This window comes from Scylla paramamosain, chromosome 5 (genome assembly GCF_035594125.1).
Source record: "Scylla paramamosain isolate STU-SP2022 chromosome 5, ASM3559412v1, whole genome shotgun sequence".
NCBI lineage: Eukaryota > Metazoa > Arthropoda > Malacostraca > Decapoda > Portunidae > Scylla > Scylla paramamosain.
In genome coordinates, this window is record NC_087155.1 from 16,575,797 (window position 1) to 16,602,070 (window position 26,274).

The following is a 26,274-nucleotide window of genomic DNA, read 5'->3' on the forward strand; positions in this document are numbered from 1 at the left end:
CCGCGGGTACGTTTGCCATAAGAAAAAAATTCCTGAGAGATTCAATAATCATCACCCCATTGTCCGTTAAGTCGCCATTGTCTTAGTGAGTCTGCGGCACGAAAGGTTTAGTGAGGCAGCGAACACCAACAACCTGAGGGTGCGTGCAGGGAGACGTCGCCGCCGCGCACCTGCCGCCGCTGCAGCTCCTCCTCACAGGGGCGGGGAATGCACTGCGCTGCCTCCAACATGAAACAATTGTTGCAAATGTTAAACGTGTTCTTTGCCTTACACGAATTTTCCTTTGTTCGCCATGAAAGTATTCCAGGCAGACACGAATTTCACCACAGATATTAATATTCTGCCCAATGTTGGTCTACTTTCTACTGAATGGAAACTGTCAAGTGCTTACTGACAAGACCAAAAACATTCCTGAGCATGTATTCACCTCCTCCACCAGGCAGCGGGGAAGTGAAGAAGGCAAGAGAAGGAAACGAAAGGTGCAGGAGCAAAACAGAGGCGTAGATAAGGAGACGGAAGAATGCTAATGGGAGGAGAAGGAATAGAGGAAGAAAACGCAGGAAAAAGAGTTTGCCAGATGGAGATATGCGGAGAAAAAGAAGGAAAATACCAAGGAAAAATAGAAAATGGGTGAACAAATGCGAGGAAGGAAAGATGCGAGACGAAAGAGTAGAGGAAAAACCAGAAAATGACAAGAAAAAAAACTAAATAGAGAAAAATATAAAAAATAGGGTGAGGAAGAGAGAATGGGAACCAAAAACAAGTCGAAAAGGGAGTGAAAAGGGCAAAAGGAGTGAATAATGAGAAAAAAAATGCAGGGAAGCGAGGATGATAGCACAGGGAGATGGAGATGAAGGCCGGGAGGCAGCCGTGGAGGAGGAGGAGGAGGAGGAGGAGGAGGAGGAGGAGGAGGAGGAGGAGGAGGAGGAGGAGGAGAAGTGTTAAAGACGAGATTACGAGGACTTAGGGGAGACCACTCGTCATGTTTAGCGCCACGGTGAGAGAAATCCTACCGGGCCGAGGCGATACTAACACCACCTGAGACTGCGTGTACTGGGGGAGTAAGGGTCTACCTGCCCCTCCCCCCACACACACACACACACACACACACACACACACACACACACACACACACACACACACAAGCACGTACGTAGCTACAACCACGCAAACAACCAATTAAAAACACCAACCAATTAACTTCTGAAAACAAATTTTTAAATCCACACGCACATGAATATGAAATACACAAAGCTACACGAGAGAGGAAGTCCGTACATAGTTACACACACACACACACACACAAACACACAATCCACCCTCCCTTTCCTCCCCCTTCCCTTCCCCTGACACACACACTAGCCACCTACCCTCTAAGTGGCTATAAAACCTCTCAATAATAGTGTGAATAACGCAAGAGGGTGAGGCTGGTCCAATGAAGATATATATTTCTCCATCACTTCCCATTCGTCCTTCGTCCCTCGGGTGCTGATAACGCCGAGACAAGCCAAGGCAGCGGTAAGTCAAGCCTGAACACTCCGGCCTGTTCAATTAGCAAATGTTTTGCGTGAATTCCAATTAGTATTGACTTGGGAAGAGGAGGAGGAGGAGGAGGAGAAGGAGGAGGAGGAGGAGGAGGAGGAGGAGGAGGAGAAGGAGGATGTGTAAGTGCGGGAGGAGATGTGGAAGGAGAAGAACGAGAATAAAGACTAGAACAAGAAGGACAGAAGGAAGAACAAGAAGAAAGAATAAAAGAGAAAGAAAGAAAGTAAAAGAGAAAGATGAGAAGTATTAGTAACAATTGAAACAACAACAACAACAACCCGCAAAACACCACCACCACCACCAACAACACCAACAACAACAATAACAAAACTACAGAAGCAAAAATAAAGAAGAAAAAAAAACATTCACATAGGATGCAGATAAAAAAGAAAACGAGAAAAGAATAAATGAAAACAGAAAAAGGTAAAAAAAAAAAAAAAAAAAGGGGCGTGGAGACCAAACCGAATCTGCATAGAGCGAAGAAGAAGATGCAGAGGCGGAGGAAGGCGAAGGGAAGGAGAACGTGGGGGAGGAGGAATAGCAAGTATACATAGGTGGGCACAAGTTAAATAGATAAGCGGAGGCGTGTTAGCCTATAACGAGGTTATCTCTCTTGCTGCGCCGAGAATACTAAAGATCTCATCTCCATCTCGGGGCGCGGCGACAAAGCACTGGACCGAGGAGGAGGAGGAGGAGGAGGAGGAGGAGGAGGAGGAGGAGGAGGAGGTGGAGGAGGAGGTCATGGGAGAAGAGAAAAAAAAAACTACAAAAATTAGGAAGGGTACAATACGTGACATGAATAAAAAATCAAATGAAAGGGAAGAAGAGGATAAGAACTAGAGAGAGGAGGAGCAGCAGGAGGAGGAGGAGGAGGAGGAGGACAACGGAGTAAAACGGGGAAAAAAAAGTAAAAAAAAAAACAGACAGTAACAGCCCCACTGGTATCAACGAGGCTGTGTAGGATGAAGGGAGACTTATTCAGTGTGTGGTAAGTAACTTGTCTAATGCTCTGACAACTGAATAATCAAATCAAAATAATTAGGTCAAAATATATTCCATTTTCTTTCCTTTTTCAACGCATTTTCTATTTTTTTTTTCTTTTTCAAAGCATATTCTATCTGAAGACTCGTCCCCATCCACTTCTTCCTCCAGTCTTGGAAGAAGAAGAAGAAGAAGAAGAAGAAGAAGAAGAAGAAGAAGAAGATGATGATGATGATGATGAAGGAAAAGAAGAAGAAGAAAAAAAAGGAGAAGAAGAAGAAGGAGAAGAAAAAGAAAAAGAAGAAGAAAGGAGACAACAAAGATGATGTGATGAAAAATGAATGGGAGGAGGAGACACAGATGATAATAATGATAATAATGATAATGATGATGATGATGAGGATCAGAACACAGCCCAGATGCGTCATGTAACGTTGTGTCTTCAAACATTCTCTCTCTCTCTCTCTCTCTCTCTCTCTCTCTCTCTCTCTCTCTCTCTCTCTCTCTCTCTCTCTCTCTCTCTCTCTCTCTCTCCCAGGCACCCACTCCAGCCGGGAGAGGCGCCGAGGGAAGACTTGGGTGGGAAAACAAACACTTTTACCTCACCTCTCAAAATTTTAATTCCTCACGACTTGGAGCCTCAAATGGTAAAGTTTTTTTCTACTTTTCTCTCTCTTTTTTTTTTATGCGGTTACCATTCGTTATTTTTTTCTTCTTTTATTTTTTTGTGTGTGTTTGCGGGCGGTCTGTCTGCTACTCGTTCATCATGTGAGGCATTAAAACGCACGCAACTTCTCTGTGTGTGTGTGTGTGTGTGTGTGTGTGTGTGTGTGTGTGTGTGTGTGTGTGTGTGTGTGTGTTGAGGATCGGATGTATGTTGTGAAGGCCACGGAGATGAATGCGGTGTTAGTGGTGTTGGTAATAATAATAATAATATTAATAGTGGTAGTGGTGGTGGTGGTGGTGGTGGTAGTGTGAAGCTGGTGGTAGTGGTTATGGTGGTGGTAGTAGTAGTAGTAGTAGTAGTAGTAGTAGTAGTAGTAGTAGTAGTAGTAGTAGTAGTAGTAGTAGTAGTAGTAGTAGTAGTAGTAGTAGTAGTAGTAGTAGTAGAGGGCTTTGTGTGTGTGTGTGTGTGTGTGTGTGTGTGTGTGTGTGTGTGTGTGTGTGTGTGTGTGTGTGTGTGTGTGTGTGTGGAATGCAGATGTATAAGAAGGCATCCAGGGAACACCAACAGATGTACAAACTCATTACAACTCGCATCCATAAAAAAAAAAAAAAAAGAAAAAGGAAAAAGAAAGAAACCTGATCAATACAATAAAATAAGCAACAAAATAAATAAAATACTGCAAAGACGTTACATAAGAAAACCTTTATTATCATTATCATCATTGTAATCTTGATCATCACCATCATCATCATCATCATCATTGTTTTTATTATTTGGCTTCAAGTTATCGACAAGTATAGAGAGGAGGATTGTGAGCAATGACCGGTCGAGGGTGAGGAGGAGGAGGAGGAGGAGGAGGAGGAGGAGGAGGAGGAGGAGGAGGAGGAGGAGGAGGAGGAGTGATTAGCGGAGGAAGACAAACACTCGCCCGAAGTCCGAACAAACAGGCGAAGTGAAAGAAAGACATTAAATGCATGATAAAAGAAGAGGGGGAAAAAAGTGAGCAATTAGTGTTACGTATACACGCGAACGAGAGAGAGAGAGAGAGAGAGAGAGAGAGAGAGAGAGAGAGAGAGAGAGAGAGAGAGAGAGAGAGAGAGAGAGAGAGAGAGAGAGAGAGAGAGAGAGAGAGAGAGAGAGAGAATCACAGCATCACATCTCAAGAATAACGGATGATACACACACACACACACACACACACACACACACACACACAGATAAGAAAACAATTTAAAAACCAACCGTCCTAAGATTAAGCAAAATATCAACAGTAATCAATATAATCATAACAATCACATTAACAACAAGATCAACAAGAACAAGAACAAGAACAACAAATACAAGTAACACACACACACACACACACACACACACACACACAATGCATATCAACCAAAACACAAACAAACATAAAGGAACAAAAACAATGCCCAAATACCCCGCCAAAAAAAAAAAAAGGAGAAAAAGCAAACACAAGAGAACTAACCTAACCCTCAATAGACTAAGACCAACAGAGAGAGAGAGAGAGAGAGGAGCAGAGAAGGGGGAGCGACACCGCCTCTGAGTGACTGGACCAGAGGTGTGTTAAGAAGTGCAACAGCGCCGGTGAGTTGGGCAATAACGGGTAGGGTCATGTAAGCCGAGACAAACGCGAGGGTGGAACAGGTTTGGACGGAGGGAGGCAGGGAGGCAGGGAACTGGTGTCCGTAATCGCTGATGTGGAGCAAGAACAAGTGCGTGCGTGGAACAATTTATGGAACGGGTGAGGCTGATGACGGAATGGGCGGGCGGGCGGAGGAGCGGGATGGTGCATGGGCTGGCGAGTGAGCGAGTGGGCGGGCGGGCGTCAGGCGTGTGGCTGGGCTGAGTTATGGCTATGTACTCATTGCGAAGAGAGAGAGAGAGAGAGAGAGAGAGAGAGAGAGAGAGAGAGAGAGAGAGAGAGAGAGAGAGAGAGAGAATTTTCACTGTACCTTTATTCCTATAGTGTCTTCCATTTCTTTCCATTTCGTTCTCTTACCTGCAAGACAAAAGAAAACATTATAAATATACCAGAGAGAGAGAGAGAGAGAGAGAGAGAGAGAGAGAGAGAGAGAGAGAGAGAGAGAGAGAGAGAGAGAGAGAGAGAGAGAGAGAGAGAATTTTCTTTTGACTTCCATTATCATTATTATCACTTTTTATTATTCTTACCATTATTCTTGCTTTTATTATTACTACTGTTGTCATGCATCATCATTATGTATCATAGCTATCATCGTCATGCTAATCATCGTCTTCGTTACGGTACTGTATCAGTATAAGGAAAGACACACACACACACACACACACACACACACACACGAGAGAGAGAGAGAGAGAGAGAGAGAGAGAGAGAGAGAGAGAGAGAGAGAGAGAGAGAGAGAGAGAGAGAGAGAGAGAGAGAATTTTGTCTGCTTATCTGTCCCTGTAATGAGATCCAATCCTAAAAGACTAAATAATAATAATAATGATAACAACAACAACAACAACAACAACAACAACACCAACACCACCAATAATAAACAACAAATACACCAAAAAAATAAATAAAAGAAATTCTGAAGCAAACCTCTTCATTAATAACATACATACATACATACATACATACATACATACATACATATACTTAAACTTCAACCTCCAACGCAGGAATCTGGTATTTTCTCCCCTGTGGGTGTTTCATTACAAGTCATAATGCAGGTGTAGTGAGGCAGTAATGAGGGCGGACAGGCCACAGCGAAGGGCTTAATGGAGCTCCGGGAGGCAGGGACGTCGATGAGGGGAGCGAGGAGAGAGAGAGAGAGAGAGAGAGAGAGAGAGAGAGAGAGAGAGAGAGAGAGAGAGAGAGAGAGAGAGAGAGAGAGAGAGAGAGAGAAAACCGAGTGAGAGATTTCAGTGCACATGTTAATTACTGCACAGGAGTGGCTTGGTGCACTGAGGCGTGGAGGGGAAATGGGGGTGAAGAATTGGGGAGGAGAGTGGAGGGGAGGGAAGGGGAAGACTAGCGGTGGTGAGGGGAGGGAAGAGAAGAGCTAGGGTGATGAGGGGAGAGGAGAGTAGTGGTGCTGCCGGGAGGGGATGGTAGGGGAGAGAAGGGGTGAAATGGGGAAGGGAGGAGAGGAGGGGTGATGAAGGGTAAAGGGAGAACAGAGGGTGCTGAAGGAATGGGAGAGAAGGAGGGAAGAGCAGACATGCTTAGGGGAGGAGGGAAGAGGAGGGGTGATAAGGGGAGGGAAGGGGAGGACAGGGGATGATTAGGGGAGGCAGGGGGAGGAGAACGTGAGGGAAAGTAAGCGAGGGAATGGATCGGGGAGGAAAAGTAGGGCTGAGTAAAGGGGCTGGGCTGAAGTGAATGAGAGTACGACATGAGGTAGGAAAAAAGAGGAAATAAAAAGAATGAATAAGTAGATGAATAAAAGAAAATGAAAGGATAAATAGAAATGTAACGCAATTTAATCAAATATAATCAACGCTCAGTGAAAGATAAACAAAATATGTCTAGTAATGATAATAATAAGACCCATAATTCATTGCAGAGAGATAAAGATAAAAGGAATCGTTGAGAGAGAGAGAGAGAGAGAGAGAGAGAGAGAGAGAGAGAGAGAGAGAGAGAGAGAGAGAGAGAGAGAGAGAGAGAGAGAGAGAGAGAGAGAGAATAAAAATTTTCAAGAACACTTTTTTTCTTATATCGCGAGAAATTAATAATGAAAACAGAAGAATATTTTGGGAACTACATGGAGAAGAAGAAGAAGAAGAAGAAGGAAAAGAAGAAAAGAAGAAGAAGGAGAGAGCGAGAGATCACTTTATCGAGCATCTCATCACAAGGAAAACACACGGATCATTATGCACACCGCCTAATAATTATTTGCACTGATAGACATTACCTTCCCGAGCCGCACCAGCAAGGGAGGAGGGCGGGTTCCAATGGCCAAGACTCGAGGTGCAGAAAGCTTCATAGGATTTAGAATGAAGGCGCTGTTTGAGTTTATCTGAGGTTGTGTTAGTGTTGATAGACATTTGCGAAGGAAGATGTTGGTGTATCTCTCTCTCTCTCTCTCTCTCTCTCTCTCTCTCTCTCTCTCTCTCTCTCTCTCTCTCTCTCTCTCTCTCTCTCTCTCTCCTTGTGTGTGTATGCGTGTGTGTTAATGGGAGGGGAGGATGCAAGTTAAACAAATAAACGATAATTTCAGGATCTAATAATAAACATTCCCATTCCAGCTATTACACCTTCATTATCTCCTCTTCTTTCAGCGTCTTCTTAACTAATCCTTCCCACATCTCTTCTTTTTTTCTCCATCCCTCCTTCTCTTTCATCTCCCTTTCTTTCCCCTTTTTATCCCCCTTCTCTTCCTCCACTTTCCACCTCCTACACATCCTCTGTTTTTCTATTCCCATCACCCCTCCTTCCTGTCCATTCTCCCCTTCCCCTTCCTGGTACTTAGATAAGCGAAACCAGAGTCACTTAAAGATTGAGAAAAAAGACACTGAAATAATACACACACACACGGCAGGAACGCAAAAATAATCACCGTGTCCAGCGGGATTCGAACACAGGGCTCTGATTTCCCTGCAAGACACAAACACTTTAGCCACTGGTTAAGTGCGCGTCACATGCACCGTCTCCTCTTTACCCTTCTCCTCCTCCTCCTCCTCCTCCACCTCCTCCTCTTCAGTTTCCCACACTAAGGTCACAGTTTAGCTGAGTTACGACTTAAACACTCTGTAGCAGCTTGTGTGGTTAACGCGATTGAGCGAGTGAGTGTTTGGAAGAGAGAGAGAGAGAGAGAGAGAGAGAGAGAGAGAGAGAGAGAGAGAGAGAGAGAGAGAGAGAGAGAGAGAGAGAGAGAGAGAGAGGTGGGGATATGGGAGTATTTGATGTATCCAGAAACCAACCTGTTACCATAACGATTTGAACACACACACACACACACACACACACACACACACACACACACACACACACACACACACAGACACACACACACAGGTACCTCTCAAATCCAGGTCTGCATCAAGCTAGGCATCAAGCTAGGAAGGAAAAGGAAAGCACAAGGGAAGGAAAAAAAAAGAAGAAGTGGAAAAAAGGGTTAAGAGAAAATAAAAATGAACAAAAAAAAATAAAAGAAGGAAAGAAGGAAGGAACAAACTGATGAAAACAAAGTCACACAATCATACAGGCAAACAAACATGCAAAACTCTGAAGAGCGTCACACTACTAAGCGGCGTCCCTCTCCAACACACACACACACACACACACACACACACACACACACACACACACACACACACACACACACACACACACACACATACTTCCTCTCAAGACAGTAACTGCTTTCTGCCCCCGAGAGGAACCGTGAGGCAGACAGTCCCAGTGGTCTTGCTCATCCGCCAGGAGCATAGCTGGGCGTGGCAGGGATTTAGTGCTGCAGGCTGAGGAGTGTGGGAGAAGTTGTGTGCTTGGGTTGGTTATGTATATAGCGTGGTACAGACTGGAGGGTTGAGGGAGGAAATAGGTTACGTGTAGCTGTGGGAGCTTTGAATTAATAATAAGAGTAATAATGATAATGATAGTAAAGAACATCAACAACAAAGACGACGACGACAACAAAAGCAAAGGAAGGAGCTCCGTGTAAATAGTAATAGTAATGATAATACTTAATAGAAAGGAGAAGAATAAAAGAAGAACAAGAACAAGAAGAACAAGAACAAGAGTAAGTAATAATATTCTTCAAGATAGTGTAAGCAGCATAACTAATACAAAAACTATCAGCACGGACAGTATAATAAATGTGAATTATATTATCAACAAAATTTCAAAAAAAGGTACATTATCATATTATACGACAAAGAACTACGATTATCAATAAATGTATAATACTATTACAAAAAAAAACATCTTGAAAAAAAATGTAAAAAAAAAAAACTGGAAAATATGACTGATGTCTCCATTGTAATTTTGCTTTAGAAATATACGCACTATAAAATAAGACAGAACACAATATAAAGTCTTGTAACGTAATCCTCGTGACTCCCTCATTACACTCCTTTCTTATCTATGTTTACGCGTCGCATCCCTCTGTGGCGTATCCATTACCACGTGTTCTCCCCCTTGATGCTTCCTATCTGTCTCCTCTCCGCCTCTCAGCTCGCCTCTTATCAGTGTGCGGGGAAGGGACACTCGTGGTCACACATGGCCTGCCCACTGCTGAGTCTACATGAACACAAACACCACCAGTGATCATTCTAATTCAACACGGAACAACAACAAAGGCGACGACAATATAAACTATAACGATACCATCACTGCCACCACCACCACCACCACCAGCACTATAAACACCACCACCACTACAATCACCACCAGTACCAACAGCATTAGTAGTAGTAGTAGTAGTAGTAGTAGTAGTAGTAGTAGTAATAGTAGTAGTAGTAGTAGTAGTAGTAGTAGTAGTAGTAGTAGTAATAATAATAATAATAATAATAATAATAATAATAATAATAATAATAATAATAATAATACCCTTCGAGTTTCATACAAAAAAGTATAACATTGTAACTTAAGCAGATTAGAAATCCTTCACTAAACATCTGAGAGAGAGAGAGAGAGAGAGAGAGAGAGAGAGAGAGAGAGAGAGAGAGAGAGAGAGAGGCGCAGATGAACTGGGACACGCCAAACCAGTTCAAGAGAAAATTATGTGAAGGCAAAGGAAGAGTGACGGGAGAGAGGGAAAGACTGAAGGATTTATTGTTGTGGTTATCATTATTATTATTATTATTAATTATTATTATTATTATTATTATTATTATTATTACAATAGTCATTGCTACTACTACTACTACTACTACTACTACTACTACTACTACTACTATTACTACAGAATTACTAGCCTAACGTGTATAAACTGATAAAACAAAGGATATGTTTATGTAAAAGATTAAAACACTGACACATCCAACCATAAACAACAACAACAACAACAACAACAACAACAACAGCAACAGCAACCGCCAACGCCACAAGAGAGAGAAAAAGAGAAAGATAACCAAAGACAAATTTAGAGGCAGAGAAAGAGAGAAAGAAAGAATATTGAGAAGACAAATCACTGACCCGGAAAAGTATGAATGAAAAACAAAACAAAAAAATACGAAAACAAAAATTGAAAGAAAAAAATTCATATTACAGAAAGAGAAAAGAAGAGAAAAGAAAACGGCTGAGTGAAAAATGGTGGAAAATGAGGAACGGAGATCCGCCCCCGCCAAAAAAAAGAAAAAAAAAAAAGACGAGAACAAGTTAGGAAAAGAAGAAAGAAAAACGTGACGAGGTTATGAAAAGAAAGAGGACACGGGAAAATCGAACTGACAAAGAGGAAAATGAGGGAAAGTAACCAGTGTAAAGAGGAGGAGGAGGAGGAGGAGGAGGAGGAGGAGGAGGAGGAGGAGGAGGAGGAGGAGGAGGAGGAGGAGTAAGAGTTAAGGAGGAGGAGGAGACAGTAAAAAATGAGAAGAGGGAGGAGGAGAAATAGTAAAATATGAGAGCAAAGAGGAGAACAAATAAGAGGAGAGAACAAGGAGAAGGAGAAGAAGATAGGGAGGAGGAGGAGGAGGAAGCAGTAAAGGATGAAGACAAGGAGAGCAAGTAAGAGATGACAAGGAGCAAAACAAGTAAGAGGAAAGGAAGAGAAAGGGGAAGAAGAGATTAAAATAGGAGGAGGAATAATAAACGGAAAGGAGGAGGAGGAAATTAAGAGAATTAAGAGGAGGAGGAGGAGGAGGAGGAGGAGGCCAAGTATAAGGATAAAATGGTGAATGATTAAATGAAAAGAAGGAAAAGAAAGAATAAGATATACGAATGAGGAGTTGAACAAGGAAGAAACAGGTGAAGAAAATAAATGAAGAAAGATAACGAGTAAACAATGATGAGAAGAAGAAAAGGAAGGAGGAAGAGGAAAAAGAGGAGGAGAAAAAAAGTGACAAAGAGGAAAGCAGATAAAAAAATAAATAAAAGATAGAGAGAAAAAGAAAGAGAACAAGGAACAGATTGAGGAAGTGGAGACGAACGAGGAAACTTAGCGAGACTGGCAAGAAAATGACCCGCCTCTTTTCTCCTTATTGGTGTTTTAACTGCTGTTGTCGTTTTTGTGGACAAGGAGAAGAGGGAGAGAGATTCCGGAGTTAAGTGTTGAGCATCTCACTTAGGAGGGAGGAGGAGGAGGAGGAAGGGAGGGAGGGAGGGCAGGAAAAGAGAGAAGAAGAAAGAGGCAGGGAGAGACGGAGGGTAAAAGATGAGAGGGGTTGAGGAGAAAGAAGGACGGAGGAAGGGAGGAGAAAAAAATGAGGAGCTGAGTAGAGGGAAGGAAGGAGGGAGAAAAGGGAAAAGATGAGAGGAGGTTGAGGAGAGGGAAGGAGGGAGGAAGGGAGAGGAAGAGGTGAGGGGTAGAAAAGAACGGAGAGAATAGGAATGAAGGAGAGAACTTGTGTGAAGGAAGGAAGGAGGGAAGGAAAGAGGGTAGGACGGGAAAAGATGAGAGGAGTTAGGAGAGGGAAGGAGAGAGAGAGTGGGGGAGAAGTGAGGGGTAAAAAAGAACAGAGGGACGAAGTGAAGGAGAGGAAAGGGGAAGGAGGTGAAGGAAGGGAAGGTAAAATGAAAATAGAGGAGGGTAAAAAGCAAACACGGATATGTAAAGGTGGAGGTGAGAGGCGGACATTAAGATCATGACCAGGAGGAGGAGGAGGAGGAGGAGGAGGAGGAAGAGGAGGAGGTCAAAGAGGTAAAGGAGGTAAAAATAACAAATAGACAAGAGAAAAAGAAAACGTGAAGATGAAGAGAGGGAACACAAAAGACAAAAGAGAGGAGGAGGAGGATGAGGAGGAGGAGGAGGAGGAGGAAATGGTTACGATAGAAGAAATCACAGGAGAGGAAGAGAAAAGAGAAAACAATAAGAAAGAAAAACAAGATAAAACGGAAGATGAGGAGCGGAGGAGGAGGAGGAGGAGGGGAAACGAAAGAATTTTAAGAAAAAGGAGGAGGAGGAGATGAAGAATGAGAAAGACGTGATGGAGGAATGCTTGTGAAAGTAGTTATGGAGGCATGAGGGAAAGCAGGAGGAAGAGGAGGAAGAGGAGGAGGAGGAAGAGGAGGAGGAGGAGGAGGAGGAAGAGGAGGAGGAGGAGGAGGAGGAGCAGTGGGGCGTGAAGGCTTTTGTCTCTTGGTGGAAAACACTAAACGAGCTGAAGGAGAGAGAGAGAGAGAGAGAGAGAGAGAGAGAGAGAGAGAGAGAGAGAGAGAGAGAGAGAGAGAGAGAAGCCACAAATAACACCATCACTACTGCAACCATCACCACCACCACCATCACAACCTTCTCATTCTCACATTCTCTCGGCCGAAAGGAAACGAACTACTCTCTCTCTCTCTCTCTCTCTCTCTCTCTCTCTCTCTCTCTCTCTCTCTCTCTCTCTCTCTCTCTCTCTCTCTCTCTCGGGACTCTAGGAAGCTTCAGGGTGTCGGGTGTTGACCACAAGTATGTATACCACCAACACACTCTTTCTCCTCCTCCTCCTCCTCCTCCTCCCCCTCCTGCGGTTGGTCGTGAGTTCATATTATTATTCCAATGGGCAGGTGAGCGCCGCCGCTAATTAGGAGACGAGATTGACAGGTAGAATGGCATTGTTTTGAGTACGAAGAAAATTGGAGGATATAATGTAAGAGAGAGAGAGAGAGAGAGAGAGAGAGAGAGAGAGAATTTGACATGCATATAACAGGAGATGTAGTAATGGTGTTATATGCAAGCAATCTGTGTGTGTGTGTGTGTGTGTGTGTGTGTGTGTGTGTGTGTGTGTGTGTGTGTGTGTGTGTGTGTGTGTGTGTGTGTTCATAGGGTAGAAATGTCCAAATTATTATTGCACTATGAGATCACTTTTGTCTATGTCGATACTGTTTTATGCTATCCAAAAACTTATTCTACAACATTTCGTTGATAAAGTATTGAAAAAAAGAACCTATAAATTAGCAAAATATTGGACACCCCCTTGATATTTTACTCGCTTCATTATCTTGTAGTTTCAATAGTCCATGAGAAAAGATCGTAAGTCAGTGAGCCATTTGATCTTCTGTTAATTTCCATCGCGTTTCTGTAAGTCTTGAAAAATACAAAGAAATTCGTACAGTTTTTGTATGTTTGAGACATTTCAGTGCATTTCTTGGTGGCCAAAAATGTTATAAGAAAGACGAGTGGCAGCTAAAGACTTACAGGTCGTACAACCTCTAAGTATATGTAGAGTTTCAACGTATTTCTTGAAGGTCGAAAAATCTTGTAAGGAAAAATATTATAAGGAAGTACGTAATTGCTCAAGACTCCCTCAGTAAAACTCGTTACCTCGATCAAGTATCAATTTCATCATTTTGTGCTTAAAATAATTCTCGTCTCGTCTAATAGTTTAATGAGAGGAGGAGACAAGACCTCCGCTATTACTCATGTGGTCTGACTACTTTTCTGACCGGCGACTGTAACACATCCTGCTTGAAAAATCGCGATTCGCAAAATGGTTGGGAGCTACGTGGGTACTGGCCTCACCTGTTGCCTCGCCGCATTGTGTGGAGGCAGAGTGGCGAGTGATTGAAACACTTACACCTTTAACCCTTGGCGCAATGCTTGGTTTCACTCCCCACATTTCATACACACGGTATTATCTTTGCATGTGTTTCTGAAGGAAATGGTTATTTTACGCTGAAAGGAATCTCCTGTTTATCTCTCAAACTCTTTCTAATCCTTTTCTTGCCTCATACTTGGCACCTAACTTTTCCAAGAGCTAGTCACTTGGTACTGGGGCAGACGGTACTTAGGTCATGGAGGACTCTGGTTAGATGTATCCTCAAAACAAATCGGCCTGAGTGCAAATCGGCCTCAGGACGTTTGGTCCTCGAAACACTTGGTACCCAAAAACACTTAGTCCCCAAAGTGTCTCTAGACTATGAAGTCTGGACTACAGGCTTCGTGAAGGCAGCATGTGGATCTGCACACATTAATATATTGTCCGTCTATCCACTTAACCACCCCCCCAGTCCACTTACGCACCTATCCATCCACCCACTAACTTTCATAGACCCATTCATTCTTCCAGCGTCCACTCACCCACTTATCCACACAACCATTCGCTCTCTCTATCACCTACCCACCCACTGAAGCGCACACAAACACACAAACACACACACACACACACACACACACACACAATTCATGTCTGAAAACACCTATGAATATCGGGGAAAAAAAAAACACTGGAAATTATGCTAAATAATGACGAGAGACTGGAAGGGAGGATGGTTTCAGTCCGAGTCCCAGCGATAACGTCACAGCACAGCCGATGACGTCACGTCACAGGGTCCGTTAATTTACGTACGAACGTATTTAATTTTGAAAATGACCCCTCGAAAAAAGGCAGCTAGATTCAATTGCTTTATATATTCTGACTTGCCACTTACGTTAATTAATACCGTAAATATCAAAACATTTCAAACCACAGTAAAAATAAATATATATAAAAATATATACTCTGGAAAATGTTGGAACCTTAACACTCTTAAAACCATTAAAATGTCCACCCCTTTTGACTTAACAAGAATTAAGAAAACTTTAAAATATATATTTTTTTTTTCAAAACAATACTGGAAATCCGACAGTCATTTACATATAAACAACAGCTAAATCACTATATTTCCCTTAACAGACATATGAAAACACTTAAAACGTAACAAAATATTTATAGAAACTATAAAAACTTACTTAAAGCTGAAACAAACAAGTTAAGAAATAAAACAAGAACGAAAATTTGAATCTGGCCAGACTCTTAACAAACCATCATGGCGCCCGCGGCGACCTCAGCGGAGACGGTGGTGGTCACTCGTTACTCGTTATTTTGGGGTTATTTGTTTATTTTCAGGATTAACTTTAGCTGTGTGTGTATGTGTGTGTATGTGTGTGTGTGTGTGTGTGTATGTGTGTATGTGTGTGTGTGTGTGTGTGTATGTGTGTATGTGTGTATGTGTGTGTGTCCTGTTAGCCGAACCTTAAGTACCATAATCCCTGAGGACATTAAAGTAACCAACAAAACCTAACATTATTAGATATATACTTACAAGGTCTGTCACGAACACAAAATGTATCCATCGTCTCGCTGTAAAAGTCCAGTAATTGCACTGACACTTAATCCATCTGATCGCAATGACGACCATGTTCAAAATGATGACGTGAAGTGTTTCCCGCCCGTCTACAGGGTGACGTGCCGTCTTGGGATTGGCCAGAACCACGGAGAAAGAGAGCGTGACGTCAGGGACTTGTGGAGCATGCGCAGCAAAGCTTGCCAACAAGCACACACACACAAACACACGTATATATATATATATATATATATATATATATATATATATATATATATATATATAGAGAGAGAGAGAGAGAGAGAGAGAGAGAGAGAGAGAGAGAGAGAGAGAGAGAGAGAGAGAGAGAGAGAGAGAGAGAGAGAGAGAGAGAATTAGCTATAACACACACACACACACACACACACACTGCCACTGACCATTCACCAAGTAACAGCCGCCAAATGCACTCCACTTCATTATCAGGAAACCTCTAACAAATATAGGAAATGCGTGAGAAAAAAAGCAGAAAACTGGCGAACTATTTTGACAGTACAAAGGTATTAAGCCTCAGGTAAACTCTCTCTCTCTCTCTCTCTCTCTCTCTCTCTCTCTCTCTCTCTCTCTCTCTCTCTCTCTCTCTCTCTCTCTCTCTCTCTCTCTCCAAGTGGATGAAAGGTCTGATGTACGAGTAGGTGGGTGGATGGGTGGGTAGGTAGATGTGTGGGTGGATATATGTGTGAATTGTTGTGTGAATGGATAGGTGGATGCTTGGGTGGAATGGTGAGTGAATAGGTAGGTGGATGGGTGGATAGGTAAATTAGTGTGTGGATTTATATTTGAATGGATAGATAGACGAGTCGATGGATCGCTGAGTGGCTGGGTGAGTGGATGGTGTGGAGTGGGTGATAAGGTGTGTGGGTAAGATGTGGATGGTGGGTTTGGTGTAGGCAAGTAAATGGGTGGATGGGTAGGTAAGTGATTGTGGTTGGGTGGATGAGTATGAGTAAGTAGGTTGGACAATGGATAGATGGGTGGATAGTAGATGGATGGGTTATTAGGTGGATGGTTGGGTGAATGTGGGTGTGATAATGGATGGATAAGTGTGTGTGGATGGATTAGTGGGTAGAAGATGGATGGATGGGTGAGTGTGCCTGTAAGTAGTGTGCAGCGGGTGGATGAATGAATATGGTTCAGTGGGTGGCTGGATGGGTGGGTTAATGGAGGTGGGTGGATGAATCGGTGGATAGATGGATGGAGTTAAGTCTGTGGGTGGGTGGATGTGAGTGGGTGGATATGGTTGAATGGTTGAGTGGATGGCTGGACGTGGTTAAGTAGTGGATGAGTTGGCAAACATTATATAGGTGTTAGCGGATTCACATGCTGCCCCCACGAAGCCTGTGGTCCAAACGTCTGAGTCAAGAGACATTTTGTGGATAAAGTGGTTTGGGTACCAAGTGTCTCGAGCACCAAGTGTCCTGAAGCCTATTTGCACTCAGGCCGATCTGCCTCGAGGATCATCTGACCTGAGACCTCTATGACCTGAGTACCATCCTCCCCAATACCATGTGATGTGTCGAAGAGCTGTTTAGGTCTTTAATATATGCATCGTGAGGTAATTTGGTAATACGTTAATTCTTGTACATTAATGGCTATTCTGTACGAAAAATTTCACTCAAATTGATCCCCGAGGCACGCCATTCAGGCCTGGAGTTCGATGTAATGTTTAAATGAGGATGATTTAACCTTGCCTGTGCTCTTCCAATAGTCGACGAACTTTTAAAATGAAGGTGATTTCATGATTATAATATTTCTGTAAGTATTTCGAAAGTTATCCCGTACAAAATGGTTCAAGGATTACACACACAAACACACACACACACACACACACACACACACACACACACTGTCTCCTTTGAAATGTCACCCGTTCTGAATTGGCGCATTCAAGGTACGTATACTCAAATCGAAGAACGTGCAAAAAGAAACAAGCTCATCCTAGTACATAATATCAAGGCCAATATTTAAGAGGCAGTGGTGCTATCAAGCCACTAAATTGACAGACTGAATATCTAACAAAGCTAATAAATCAAAATAAACTAAAAAAACATGTCCGCACGTAGAAAGCACTGAGATTTACGGGCAACAAAAGAGTCAGTTGAGTCAGGCAGTAATGTATGAGTGAAGGAACCTGCAGCGATGAAGTGTTTGTAGCGCTTGTACCAATACACGATAGTGGCTCGACACTCAAGGTCGTGTAAATGTTTGTCGTAGTGGCACGATCTCTCTACTCACCCTAAAGGCAACATGGTGATTGCAACCCTGAGAAAATGCTGTTTTACAATGAGGCAACAAAATAAAAACACAGCAAAATATGAGCGTTTGTGCAGGCGGTATCGTGTCTGACTACAATGTGCTCTCTCTGCTTGCTCTGTCAATAACATGGTGACTGCGACCCTGAGGAAATGATGTTTTGTAATAAGGGAAGAAACTATAGACATGTCGCAAGGCACTCCAGTGGTGGGTCAGGCGGTGGCTCATCTGACTACAATGCAAGAAGTCTTAGGTGTCGAATCCTAGTCACGGCCGGGATTTTTGTGGGATGACTTTCCGCTCCAAGATTCACCCAGATCCCGCCCAGTCTCCTTGAAAGAAACACCGGTCAGCTGTGGTTAAGATTGTAAAGGTGGTGGAGAAAGGAACTGCTCAATCTACTCCAAATGCTACCAGCCCAACGCCAACATTCAAAATTTAGCACAGCCCTTTATACGCTTAGGTTAACAATACACGTGAAACGGTAAGAGAATATGGAACAACAAGGCTTTTTGAAATAGGACTGAAAAAAAAATTGTCTTAACGTGATTAATGATTACACGTGAAGCAACGAAAAGCAATATGCAATTTTACAAGGAGGCAAAAAAATAATATGGTTGATATTTCATAGTATCCAGTGACACATGCGAAGCAGGAAAATATAATACAAAAATCCTATCCTACAATATAGTAAGAAAAAAGTTGACGCGTCTAAAAATACTCAGCAATGAATGTGACTGGGGGAAAATATGATCTAACAACACGCTCTTTAGCAATAAGAACACGAAACATTGATAAGTCTTAAAAAAAGTGTCCTGTAATACAAATGAAGCAAGAAAAATATTAAAACAACACATAGTTTGGGCGATGACGCAAAGAGAAAGCTGACATACCTTTCAATGTAATAAATATCTTGAACACCACAGTTTTTTTCCCTATATTTTCGCGCTAAGGTAAAAACAATTATATCCTAAAGTCTCCAGTAATACATGTAAGAGAAGGATAACGTTAAGAAACGACAGAGAATTCCGTGAACACCCCAAGACTCGTGTACGTGAAGAGAGGGACAAGAGTAACAACACTAACAACACCACCAGGTCAACTCCTTCACGTTATCGGAGAAAATATAATACACAAGGTTACGTATTTTGCTTGTCAAGTTGATGGTGGTTGTGGTGGTGGTGGTGGTGGTAGTAAGGACGGTTTTTTACCCTCATACACCATCAGTACCGTGCATTATTACCAGGAGAGAGAGAGAGAGAGAGAGAGAGAGAGAGAGAGAGAGAGAGAGAGAGAGAGAGAGAGAGAGAGTAGTAATAGTAGTATTAGCAGACAAGCAGAGGGTTAAGAAGTGTGTGTGTGTGTGTGTGTGTGTGTGTGTGTGTGTGTGTGTGTGTGTGTGTGTGTGTACATTTCAATCTGTTACTTTTGTCATACTGCAATTTGCTATGATTTACCACACACACACACACACACACACACACACACACACACACTGCGCCCTTCTTTGCAAACCTTCAGTCACCCCCGTCTCTCTCTCTCTCTCTCTCTCTCTCTCTCTCTCTCTCTCTCTCTCTCTCTCTGCCACTCCTGCCCACAACCTTCCCCTTCCTGCCGCTACCTAACCACCTCTCCTGCGTGTCTCCGCGGAGTGATAAGGGCGAACCCAACACCTCCAGTAACTGCCCGTCACGCACGCTACGTACAGAGAGAGAGAGAGAGAGAGAGAGAGAGAGAGAGAGAGAGAGAGAGAGAGAGAGAGAGAGAGAGAGAGAGAGAGAGAGAGAGAGAGAGAGAGAGAGAGAGAGAGAGAGAGAGAGAGAGAGAGAGAGAAATTATTTCACTTATTATACTTTTTTGTTTAAACAATCATTACCATCAATATGAAAGAGAGAGAGAGAGAGAGAGAGAGAGAGAGAGAGAGAGAGAGAGAGAGAGAGAGAGAGAGAGAGAGAGAGAGAGAGAGAGAGAGTGCATGATTTAGCTTCTTTTACAATCTTTTTATTACTATCATTACCGCCAACATAACTCCTACTACCACTACTACTACTACTACTACTACTATTACTTCTACTACTACTACTACTACTGCGACCACCACCAACACCACCACTACCACTTCCACCACCATCAGTGTCCCTTGTCACCGCCAGTCTCGCTGCTGCTCTCTCTCTCCCTCGCGCAATGTTGAGAGAGAGAGAGAGAGAAAAATAAAAAAAGAAGGAAAAGGAAAAAAGTTGGTGGTGGTCCTGTCCTCGCTCTGTATTTTAATGAGACAAGCGATAAGATATGAAGAGGAAGAGAGAAAGAAGAGAAACACACAGACAATGAGAGAGAGAGAGAGAGAGAGAGAGAGAGAGAGAGAGAGAGAGAGAGAGAGAGAGAGAGAGAGAGAGAGACCTAGCGAAGCATATTCTCTCCACCCCCCCTCTCTCTCTCTCTCTCTCTCTCTCTATCCGCGTCTGAGGTAAAAAGAAAATAATGATAAAAAGAGAAAAAAGAATGACTGCCCTGGAAACGACGTGACGCAACGCAAATGAGCAGATCCGCGAGTTTGAGAGGAAGAAAAGAGGGAAAAATAAAGTCGAGTTCCTGAAAATGCGGATCATCTCGCGTGTAAGAGAATGAGAGAGAGAGAGAGAGAGAGAGAGAGAGAGAGAGAGAGAGAGAGAGAGAGAGAGAGAGAGAGAGAGAGAGAGAGAGAGCAAATACAAAATGACGCAAATCTCAATGCGCTATATTATTTTTAGTGGTATTCGCTCACACACACACACACACACACACACACACACACACACAGGCCACCCTCCCCCAATCCCCACACAGACACCCCTCTCCCCAGTAACCCACGACTGCAGGAGACAGCCACCACTCTCCTCCTCCCCCTCCTCCTCCTCCTCCTCCCCCTTGCTTATTCCAGACATCTCTTCAACGCCTGGCAATAAATATCAAGGAACAGACAGAAGTAAATAAGGAAAGGTGATGCTTGCAAGCCGCGCCCACCCGCCCAACCTCTTCCAGCCCAACGTCAGGAAAACCCGCCCAAGACAGCCCGTCCAACTAAACCCGCCCAACAAATTCCGTCCAACAAAGCCAGCCCAACCTAACCACGCCTACTGTTTCTGTCTCTCTGTCTCTCTTTGTCAATGTCCCTGTCACAGCCATGCCATCCTCCCTTCCCTGTCATGTTTCTGTGTAATATTCATGTGTTTGAATGGAAAATGACAGGAATGCTTGTGAAAAGTGTGTGTGTGTGTGTGTGTGTGTGTGTGTGTGTGTGTGTGTGTGTGTGTGTGTGTGTGTGTGTGTGTGTGTGTGTGTGTGTGTGTTGGTCAGGTAATTTCACAGGTGACCGAAGTCCTCGCCGGCAGCTACCTACTCTCCCTCCCTACTCTCCCTCTCCCTCTCCTCTCTCTCTCTCTCTCTCTCTCTCTCTCTCTCCCTCTCCCTGTCTCCCCTTATCAAAAAATTAAACCGGTCCCAAAATAGAAATCAATATGTAGTCGGCGCAAAATAAAAATGCTTAAGCGGTATCCTATTGTGAAGTAGTTCCGGATTCCCCCTCCCACCTCTCTCTCTCTCTCTCTCTCTCTCTCTCTCTCTCTCTCTCTCTCTCTCTCTCTCTCTCTCTCTGGGCTAATCTGTCGCGGTAAACTCGTCGTCCTTGTTTACTCGGCCGACCAGAGCAAACTGCGCCCGGTTAATCCTTTCAGCCGTGTCCCTCTGCATTCAATTATCCGAATAATCAACAGTGTCTTAAATATATTGCCCGCTGGAGGATCATGCCTGCTCCTTCATGCCTGCTCCTTCAGAGAGAGAGAGAGAGAGAGAGAGAGAGAGAGAGAGAGAGAGAGACTGTCAGCCCAAAGAGAAAGATGGAAACGCAGTGAGTGACAGAAAGACACACACACACACACACACACACACACACACACACACACACACACACACACACACACACACACACACACACACACACACACACACACACTTAGAGTAAACAAGATAAACACAATATATACTAACAAACGCCCATAAAGCATTCACGTGTGTACTTGTAACTAACACGTACATAAACTGCAGACCGAATGGCTGACATAAAGGAAACACACACACACACACACACACACACACACACACACACACACACACACACACACACACACACACACACACACACACACACACACGCAAACACCCATAGGCATAAACCGCTATCCATTCAGAGAGAGAGAGAGAGAGAGAGAGAGAGAGAGAGAGAGAGAGAGAGAGAGAGAGAGAGAGAGAGAGAGAGAGAGAGAGATGGAGATAGACGAGAGTCCCTGCAACATTAATTGGCTCCATAAGTACGAGAGAGAACACAGACACCAATACGTTACGACTGATAAGTATTGAAAAGGAGGAGGAGAAGGAGGAGGAGAAGGAGAAGGAGGAGGAGGAGGAGGAGGAGGAAGAGAAAGTAGCAGAGGATGAGGAGGAGGAGGAAGGGGAGGAAATAGATGGCCACACAAAGCACTTAAGAGTCATCATTCCTCCTCACTCAAGAATGACCTGCTCTCTCTCCTCACCTTTTTTTCGCCTTTGTTTCTGTCAGTGTGTGTGTGTGTGTGTGTGTGTGTGTGTGTAGGGAAGTGGTGCCTGAAATTACGCCACACTAACTCAGAAAACACAAACCTACCTCAATATATCATTAAAATACCCCGAAATTGCTTAAGCCACCCTAAAATAACAAAGGAATACCAAAACTACGTCAGTATGTCTTATAATTACAGAGCATTATAGAGAAGCCTCACAGTGCATCAAGAAACAAGCGGGAATCTAAATTATCTGGTAAAAATTAACTTATGGCATATCACAGTAACCCAAATAACAACAAAACCACCTCAGTAAGTCCTGCGAATCCCCACAGAAACATCCACATAAATAAATCCTCAGAATGCATAAATAAACAGATGGATTTGGAAGAATTGTCTCAAGGTACCCTACATTAAACCCAGACAGCAGCAAAACCATCTCAGTAACTCCCAAGAATCTCAAAGCAACACAGTAACTCTTCACAGTCCATTGACAACAACGTGCTGATCTGAAAATACGTGGACGAACTGTCTTCAGCCCACTCCAGAGTAAACCCAGGAACAACAAAACTCTCAGTAAGTCTAAAGAACTCCCAATGCAACAGAAACATGAAAATCTACAGGCATGAGAGAATAACCTACCCCATAGAAACAGCAACACAGGAACAACAAAACCACAACAGAAACCAAGAGAAAGAAGACACCTCAGTAACCTCCCAAGAGTCCCAAGGTATCTTAAGAAGTCCTCACAGCGCACCAGGGGCCACGTGGACACCTCAAGAGCGCTACGAGGCCATTGAGACCCCCAGGATGGACTGCCAAAAGCAAGCCACTCGTGCCTCTGATAAAGACTGGGCTGTAAACTGTGCAAAGTGACCAGTTTTATGTCTTGCTGTTTGAGTGGCTAATGTAGGGGATGGCTACTACAAGATGGAGGAGCGGAAGGACGACGAGGAGATGCAGGAGGATGAAGAGGAAGACTGTTGCTGGTGGAGGAGTAGTAGGAGGAGGAGGAGGTGTGAGCAGACAAGCCTTTCACGCCGGAGGAAAAGGAGAGGAGGAAGAGGAACGTCCATCTTAGCGCCTCAAAGCAAACAAACAATAAAAGGAGAAGCGGGGAGGTAAAAAAAAAAAAAAAAAAAAAAAGAGGAAAAAAAGAGTGAACGGTCAACTACTCCACTTGACTCGGTGTAGAGAGAGAGAGAGAGAGAGAGAGAGAGAGAGAGAGAGAGAGAGAGAGAGAGAGAGAGAGAGAGAGAGAGAGAGAGAGAGAGAGAGAGAGAGAGAGAGAGAGAGAGAGAATCTAAAGCCATACATAAGATTTCAGCAGAAAAAAAAATCATACAAAACATCAAGAAAAAAAATACACAGAGAGAGAGAGAGAGAGAGAGAGAGAGAGAGAGAGAGAGAGAGAGCTGGTTTAACTAAATATTGTCCCTCTCCTCTGGGTTCGTCTGCTTGTCCCTATTTGGAGCTCCGAGTGATGCGGGTTGAAGCCTCGAGCTGCACCAATATGCCTCCGGTGTGTGGCCGGGAGGAGAGGGGAGAGGAATGCGGGGAGAGGCGAGGAACGGGGAGAGAGAGAGAGAGGGAAGACGGGAAGACAAGAGAGGGAGACAGGGAGAGGATCTAAGGTAAGGAAAGGGGAGAGAGAAAGAGGGAAGACGGGAAGAGAGAAAGAGGGAAGACGGGAAGGGAAGAGAGGGAGACAGGGAGAGGATCTAAGATAAGGAAAGGGGAGAGAAAGAAGACAAGAGAAGGAGACAGGGATAGGATAGATAAGTAAGGGGAAGTATAATGGGGAGGAATAGGGGGAGAGAGAGAGAGAGAGAGAGAGAGAGAGAGAGAGAGAGAGAGAGAGAGAGAGAGAGAGAGAGAGAGAGAGAGAGAGAGAGAAAGGAGGCAGGAGAGGTAGACAAGGAAAGGATAGGTAAGTGGAGGAAAGGTTGGGAGAAATAAGAAGAGAGAAGGAGTGTGTGGCCAGGAGAAATATTACTGGGAGAGGTGAGAAACGAGAAGAGAGAAAGAGAGAGAGCAGGAAAAGGTATGCAAGTAACACGAAAATTGGTGAAATAGTTGGAAAAGGATGAGGGAAAGGGAAGAAATAAGAGGAGGGAAGATGGAAATATAGATGGAGTGGATAAGAGAAGAAGAGAGAGGAGAGGCGAATGGGATTATATGAAAGGAAATACAAGATAATTTGAGTAGAGGAAGGTGCAAGAACGTAAGAGATTGGATAAAGGAAGAGGAGAGAGGAGGAAAGAAAGAACATGGAGACAAGTAGGAAAAGATGAAGTAAAGGAGAAAATGACATGAAGGTGAAGAAACAGGCAAGAATGAATGAAGGAAAAGAGAACAGGAACCAAAAAAAAGAGAGAAAAGTAAGAAATAAAAGATAGCATAGAGTAAAAGAAAAAGAAAAGATGCAAAAAAATAAATCAGGGTAAATAAGGAAGGACATAAACTGAAAGGAAAAGAAAAGAAAGACAAGTTAACGTATACAAATGACTAAGGACGAAATGGGTAAAGGAAAAGGAAGTCAGGAGTGAAAGAGAAGCAACGTAGAAGGAAAACTAGGTTGGGTAAGATGCGAGAGATGATAAACGGGAAGGAAAGCAAGATATACAGATGAGAAAGAGGAAGGGAGGGAGAGTAAATAAAGGTAAGGATGAAGAAAATATGCGATAGGTATAGTGGAGGAAGAAATGAAGGGAGGGAAGAAATGAGGAAAGGAAATGCATAGAAGGGAAAGGTGGAAAAGAATAGGGATGATAAAAGGAAGAAAGGAAGAAAAGTGAATAGAGAATAGCTAAATATGAAAGAAAGGGTTAATAAAGGAAGAATTGTTAGAAAAGGGAAGAGAGAGAGAGAGAGAGAGAGAGAGAGAGAGAGAGAGAGAGAGAGAGAGAGAGAGAGAGAGAGAGAGAGAGAGAGATTATAATACCCATAGACAACACTGATAAGAAGGAACAATAGAATAGTTGCAATGGTGCTGGTAGTGGTGGTGGTGGTGGTGGTGGTGAGAGGAAGAAGGGAGATCCATTCACCACCACCATCACCACAAGTGCACCATCATCTTTAGGAGCCCAATTATTCAACAATTTGGTCGCGTGGTGGTGGTTGTGGTAGTGGTGACGGTGGTGGTGAAGGTAATGATGGTGGTGGTGGTGGTAGTGCTAAGGGTAATGGATTCACTGAATATAGTGGTGATGATGATGATGATGATGATGATGATGATGGTGGTGGTGGTGATGGTTGTGGTGGTTGTAGTAGTGGTAGTGATGATGATGGTGATGAAAAAAACATAAAGAAATAACAACAATTAATGACAATGAGAGAAGAAATTACGCAAACACACACACACACACACACACACAAACCTTACCCATCCCATTCAACCAACACCACCACCACCACCACCACCACTCCCTTCATCCCTCAGCACCTCTTCTCTCCCTTCACATTTCCTCAGCAGCTCTCCACGCTCACTCAGCACTCCACACCAGCACTCCTTGCCACTCCAGACACTCCCCGCTGCCTGTGCACACTCTCACGGGCGGGCGGGGCTGCGGGGAGAGGTGAGAGAAGGAAGAAAAGGAAAAAAAAAAGCCGAAGAACAGGTAGGGAAAAATTATAGAGAAAAGGAAAGGCCGATAGTGAAGAGGGTTTGATAGGAAAAGGCAGAGATGAGTAGGGAGATGAGAGATGGAGAGAGAAAGAAGAGGAAGCAATAAGATAAGGAAAAATTACAGGGAAGATGGGAAGGGAGGAAGATGAAATATTGAAGATGTTCATGGATAGAAATTGCAAAAAAAAAAAAGGTAAGAATGAAAAGAATGTGAGAGAAAGAAAGAATGGAGAAAATGGAGAGGATGATGAAAATACAGAGGAAAGTAAGAGAAGTAAGAAGGTTTTTATAATTTTAATAGGCCCCTCCCAAAAAAAAGTCGTTTATTCACAAAAGGGAGTTTTAAACCACAACAAAACATCAGATACTCACAAGATCATTTTATCCCCCTACATTAGAGCAACACTAATTA

General features: G+C 43.4%; 1 long non-coding RNA gene across 1 annotated transcript in view; it reads right to left on the reverse strand.

The window, feature by feature from the left end:
• The window catches only part of LOC135100320 (uncharacterized), a 73,995-nt gene extending 58,503 nt beyond the window's left edge, over window positions 1-15,492 (reverse strand). The window contains exons 1-2 of the long non-coding RNA XR_010268604.1: window positions 15,348-15,492; window positions 5,167-5,213 (exon numbers count right to left, since the gene is read on the reverse strand). This is a non-coding gene — a long non-coding RNA (uncharacterized LOC135100320). The remainder of the gene's footprint in view (window positions 1-5,166; window positions 5,214-15,347) is intronic.
• Window positions 15,493-26,274: the final 10,782 nt, after the last annotated feature.